Below are 6,467 nucleotides of genomic sequence, written 5' to 3'. Positions count from 1 at the left end.
TTTATGGGCTCTCTCTGGGTGTTGTGTTTGTTGGCTTGTAAGTGCCTCCTGTTCCCTTGGATCACTTCTCCCTTTTCTGCAGTCATCTTATATGACCTGGTTGCCACTGCACCCCTCACGACTAATCCCTCCTTCTGGTGACTCTGTAATGGCTGGATCCTCACGGGAGTGCCTGCCTCCAGGGCTGCTAGGCCCTTGGCTGATCTGTCTGTCATACTCTTGTGCCTAGTTTCACTAATTGTTGGCCATCTCCTCTTAGTGGTGTCTCCAGCCTTCTGGTTGCACGGGTCTCCCATCAATAGTAGTTGGCTTTTGGTCGTTCGTCCCATGAGTTCCTGAGCTGCACTGTTTTGTCACCCCTGTGATGGGGTATTCCTCTGTGCAAAAAGTGCTAGAAAGGGGTTTGACACAGAAGAAACAGCCTTATGTAACTGTCTCTTAGCTGTTCTCACAGCCAATTCCACTCTACGATTACTCAGTGGGTATGCTGGGGAGCAGGTGTGGTGGTCAAACTCCCATTTGCTTGCAAATTTCTTCTGAGGCAACTTGGGGCCCATTGTCAGTAAATGCAGTGTCTGGAATGCCATCTCAGAAAGTGGACCTTCGGTTTGCCAAACACAAACAGTTCCTCTGCTGCAAATAGAGGTTCAATGTATGTCACCTCATGCTGAGTCACATTTTGTCTGGGTTCAATTTTATGTTCTTGTGCCTGTGTCACCATAGAAAAACTTGTCATTTTCCGTCTTGAAAGATCTTGGACCAATTCCTCCTCCCCCGTACAACGGAAGCCACATGGTGCATGAGTCGTTGGGAACAGAGGCAGAGCCTCTCTGGCCATGACAAAGCAAGGTTTCCTATTGGCCAGAGACTGTTTCCAACTGGGCAGAGAGAAAGCTGATGGGGGGATGGGGGCCAGGGATAAACCTGGAAGCAACCACATGCAAGGAAGTGGCAGTTCCTGCACAGCGTTGCTAAGCTCAGTGATTTCTTTAGAAATGGCAAAAATTCAGGCTTTTGAAGCAAACTTGTTTGGTGATTTTTGGGCTACTTTTCACATGCCATTGGTGAAAACCTTGAGCTTTGAGGATGGCAAGATAAAATGCATATGCTTGCCATGGCATATTAAATGTAGATGCTGTGTTCTCTGCCATCGAGGTTATAGGCATGAAAGTGCTTTCCAAATCATCTTCTGCTAAGCACGAAGCTCTGCTGCTAGTTCCTGGATAAGTGAGGCTTCATCACCTCTCCCCCACAGGGAAAGAAGGAAACTAATTCACAGCTGAAATAAGCACATTGCCAGGCTGAACTGCACTTAAAGTGATACTTACCGAGAAAAGACACCCCCCCACCCATCCATCCCCAATAAAGGCAAAAGATAAGAAAGTGAAGAAAAATGAACAAACCATTCAGGGTTGTTTCTAAAGTGACTGTCTACGCATTTGGGAAGTGTGACAATGAAAATAAGAGAATCACAATTTAAAGCACAGATTGGATTTTTGACAAAGTGAAGTTAATTGGAGGGTAGATGCATAAGAGAAACAAGAATGAAGAAGACTATAGAAGATGTTAAGATAAAAATTACTACAAGTGCAGCATTCAGTAAGAGATATCATCCAAAAAAAGAGAAGAGTAGTTTACAGACAGAAGAAGTAAAAAATGGTGAAGAAACACACTCATTTTAGCCTCAGTATTTACAAAAAAGCACAAGTAGCAGATGATGTGTTAATGCCTGGTTACTCTTTGTAAACAGGCCACAGTCACTGGAAGGAATCTCTTGGGTTCAGACAATATATGAAAACAGTAACCACTTTATTAGATGGAAGCTAGAGGGCAATAGGTCTGTTCTGCAGCTCGGCCGGAATAGAACTCCTAATGCCTGCATCTGGTGCTGCTCCTAACTAACTGCAGGTGGGTGTCCAGCTGCTGTTCACACACACAGAATTTTAAAGTGTCAGTACACAATATGCAACAGACTTCAGAGAGACATGAGTATTTACTAGAAGAGGAAGAGGAACAAAGAAAATCTGGATGATGATCATATCCAACAAGCTGTCATGAAGTTAAAATGCCTGAAAGCTGATCATTACAGTAGATTATTTCTCCATTGTGCAAAGCCAGTAACTACCTCAGTTTACCTTTTACTAACCCATCTCTTATGAGGTAAACAAAAAACCTTTACCTAGCTACCAACATGGACCAGATACAATGCTGAAACCTTTCCAACTCTAACTTATATGATTCTATTATTGACTAAACCTACGACATGTAATCAGGAGGGTTAGGAGAAGCCATTTTGACTCAAAAAGAACAGGAGTATTTGTGGCACCTTAAAGACTAACAAATTTATTTGAGCATAAGCTTTCGTGGGCTACAGCCCACTTCATCGGATGCATAGAATGGAACATATAGTAAGGAGATATATATATATATATATACACATGCAGAGAACATGAAAAGGTGGGAGTTGCCCTACCAACTCTAAGAGGCTAATTAATTAATACTATATGTTCCAGTCTATGCAGCCAATGAAGTGGGCTGTAGCCCACAAAAGCTTATGCTCAAATAAATTTGTTAGTCTCTAAGGTGCCACAAGTACTCCTGTTCTTTTTGCGGATACAGACTAACACAGCTGCTACTCTGAAACCTGTCATTTTGACTCCCTTTCTCAGAGAGTGGCTTTTCATTTTGTGTGCGCTCTCACTAGCATCAGCAAGAAGAGTGGCACCATAGCACAGACGGTGTCAATACTTTCATTATAAACCCTGTCAGTAGTTCATAGCTAGGTTCTGGGGATTGTTTTTTTAATTGTATCTAGTCAAAACATACTACACGTGCTTTCAGCTGGGTGGAATTTGTTTTGCAATGTTTGAGAACAGCTGACAGCTCCTTTTTGTCATTCAAAAGGCTAAAATGCCCTTGGTGTGATTTATTGGGGGCGAGGAGAAAGAGGAAGGGAGTTCGGTCCACGGCTATAAATAAAATGCTACATTTTCAAAACCAAAACTTTTGCAAAAATGTATAACTAAGTTCGGCTATAAGTCCGTTAATTTCAGTGGAGTCACATCCACTAGCACCAAGGCTGAATTCAGCCCTCAGTATTTAATTCTATTATAGGCAGTGAAATTTTCTATGCTGGGTGTCTGCCTCCTACTGACTTTTTTGGAAATTTTCAGCCAAAATAGTTCAGCCATTTCCAAAATCAAGGCTAGGGGAAAATACATTGTTTGCCCCTGTTAAAAATTTGAGAACTTTTCTTTGAAATGTTCTGTCATGCTTACGAGCAGAGACTTGAAACTTGGCACATTAAAACCTTTGAAAAATTGCAGATGTTACATGCTCAGAGACTTTTTGCTAAAATCTCTGAAGATTCCATCCCACTGAGCCTCTCCAGACTCACACCACTCCTACATATCAGCAAACTGTGCATGCTCCATCCCCACAGAGTAACTGAGCATGCTTTGTCTGCTCACAGCTCCTGTGTGTGACTGGACTGCACATGTGCCATCCACATTCAACAGAGGGGCCAGGAATTAAATAGACATGCACTATACTCTCATTCCAGAGCTGGTTTCTCTAGGTTGGTTTAGAAGAACAACATGAAGAAACTGGCACCGCAGCCAATGAACCTGTGGCTAGACTGAGAATGCCTGTCAATGCAGCATCTTTCACTAATCCCACTGGAAGAAACATGTGGTAATGTTACATTGCTCTGTTAAAGAAGGGGATTGGATATCCTAACTGGGAGCTATATGACCTCTGCCCTCTTAGTTCCCCTGAACCCACATGACTAGACTGGAAAATATTACAAGCTAAATACGCACATACAATACATACATATTTATACGCACTAAATACACCGCTATCTCGATATAACACCACCCGATATAACACAAATTCGGATAGAACGCGGTAAAGCAGTGCTCCGGGGGGGCGGGGCTGCGCACTCTGGTGGATCAAAGCAAGTTCAATATAACGCGGTTTCACCTATAACGCGGTAAGATTTTTTTACTCCCGAGGACAGCGTTATATCGAGGTAGAGGTGTATTGCACCTCAGCACAACTGCCGTTATGCACTGCCATTGCAGTAAAGTGATTCCACACTCAGGCGGTCTCTCAGAAGTCACCATAGAACCCATTATATCTGCATCATCTGTCACATAAGTCAAGTTTGTTTTACATTCAGGCAATGTGACTCAAGACTTCATGACATTCTGGAAAGCAAAAGCCACCATCACATTATAAAATGTAAAGTTAAAATAAGAAGTGCAGAAGCATTATGCTTCAGGAAGGCAAATATTAATAGGAAGCTAGATTTACTGAATGCAATCAAATAGAATGATATGCAGGTGCTTCAAGGGGAAATGAAGGGTTTTTTCAAATGGAAAATATGGTATGTACAAAAGGTTTGTTGGCATCTTTCTTCTCATTCTTGGATCAGACTAATTCCCCTCCCATTTGTGAGCACATAACCTTGTGGCAACTACAGCAACACATCACAATTCCCTTTCAAGTGACTTTTGAATGCTTATTTGACTCCCATCTTCAAAATATACGTAGTAAAGATTTCAATTTTGCCTTCCAGACAGTGTTGGAGTGGTTCAATATTTTCCACAAATCATATAAGAGAACATTCTAATACCTTGCTGAATAGCATCTTACTCTAGAGATGGTTTCCCCAATTTCAATGGGACAATTTACGGAATAAGATACTCTCCAGTGAGAGTATAGGGATCAGAATCTGGACCATATTATTAAAGAACTATTTCACTACTATCAACATAGAACAGTATTTCTAACAGTTACTTAAAATTTTCTACTTCAGGCTTTGAGGGGTTGATTTGGTATTTTTAAGGATTATTTCCAAAAGCTTTAGGACAATCTTAGAAAGCCCTGTTTGAGAATGTTTAATTAAGCCGTTTTGAGAAAAAATGTTAAACACACTCAGTGTCCCATAATGGAATAGATTATATGGCAGTTTAATGTAGCCTAGTATAATTGCTTGTGACAAAGTGCTTCCATGTGTCAGCATGCACTTGCAGCTTCCCAGGACAATTGATTTGAGAGAGAGAGAATGAAACTGATTTTACGTAACAGCAGGATACAATGGTATTTTCTACCCTATTCTAACCTCTCACCAAACTCTCTTCACTCTTTTAAGTAGTCATTTTATCATAAAGGAATGTCAAGACCTTCCTTTATTAGGTCAGTGTTTTATATTGTCACAAAGCAGCTACCGATGACCCTCATGACAAGAATATGGCATCACTTTATGCTAAAGGAAATACATTGATTTTTCCTCTTGCTTGCCTTGGAGTTGCACAGAAAATCCATTAGGTTTCGATGCAGCTGCAGGGCAATCTTTTTTTTTTTTTCCAGAGCACTCTGTGCTGTTGTCATATTGCTGTGAACCATACTTGCTTCACTTTGACAATTTTCTAACTGTTGTTAATGTTTATTATTAAAAACTAAGCGATTATACACTAAACATTTAGTGGTGCTGGTATGGTTTGAACAAAGCCCTAAAGCCTCCATGGCCTGCACATTCTCAGCCTACCCATGATCCCTGTTTTTAAAGTTGTATTGAGCTGACCGAACAGAATTTGGAGACAACCTATTGCTCCACACCCTGCTCCCTCTCCCACACCCAGATATACTTATGCAGTCACTGAAGGCTTGCTTTGCTATTAACCATATATGGCATGTGATTACCACTTATGTTGTCAGAGGACTCAATGAATCTGACATCCGCAGGGAAGAGGGGAAAGTGCTCCCTAAGGCTCATTGGCTGAAAGCCAGGTGCAGCTTAGCTAAAGAAATGCCTTAAACACCAAAATCCCTCCAGGGTTATAGAGAGATACAGAGGCGACACGTGGGGGGGGTGGGTGGAGGAGGGGGCATTCGGGGTCATGTGCCCCCCTAGATTTGTTGCTTGGATTGTACTGAGCATGCTCAGTAATACTGCTGAAGCTGGCTGCCCTCTCTCTGCCCCCTCCTGCCCCCCCTCCCCATCAGTAGGCACGGGTCACCCATCAGTACATTACTACTAAAATTCTGCAATAGCCTTAAATAACCCCTGATGGAGGTCAGTCATGCTGTCTGTTTCTGGACCAGATTCTACTACTCGTTGTGAGTAAAGACATCAGAATCTGACCCAGAGATAGGTAGATGGAATGACTGACTTCCCCAGAAGTTGGTTCCCATCTATTGCAGAGTTTGACTGTATTGTAATTGTCACTATAATCCCAGAGGAACGGTTCTTAAACTTTCAAAAATTAAGTGAGTAGGCTGCTTAGTGTCAAGTACTCTAATAGAGGCTAGCTTTTTTCAGGAAGTGAGAGACGCTAATTATTAATTATTATGTTCAATAAGGAGAGGCAGGTGGCTCCTGCCCTGCAGGTTGAAGTCCCCTGAATAGCGTTCTTGACATGCCCTTGGTTCTTCATGGAAAGAGGATTTTTTAAGTGAGG

The sequence above is a fragment of the Emys orbicularis genome, chromosome 11, assembly GCF_028017835.1.
Source record: "Emys orbicularis isolate rEmyOrb1 chromosome 11, rEmyOrb1.hap1, whole genome shotgun sequence".
NCBI lineage: Eukaryota > Metazoa > Chordata > Testudines > Emydidae > Emys > Emys orbicularis.
The sequence above is the reverse complement of the archived record's forward strand: the minus strand, read 5'-3'. Positions refer to the sequence as shown.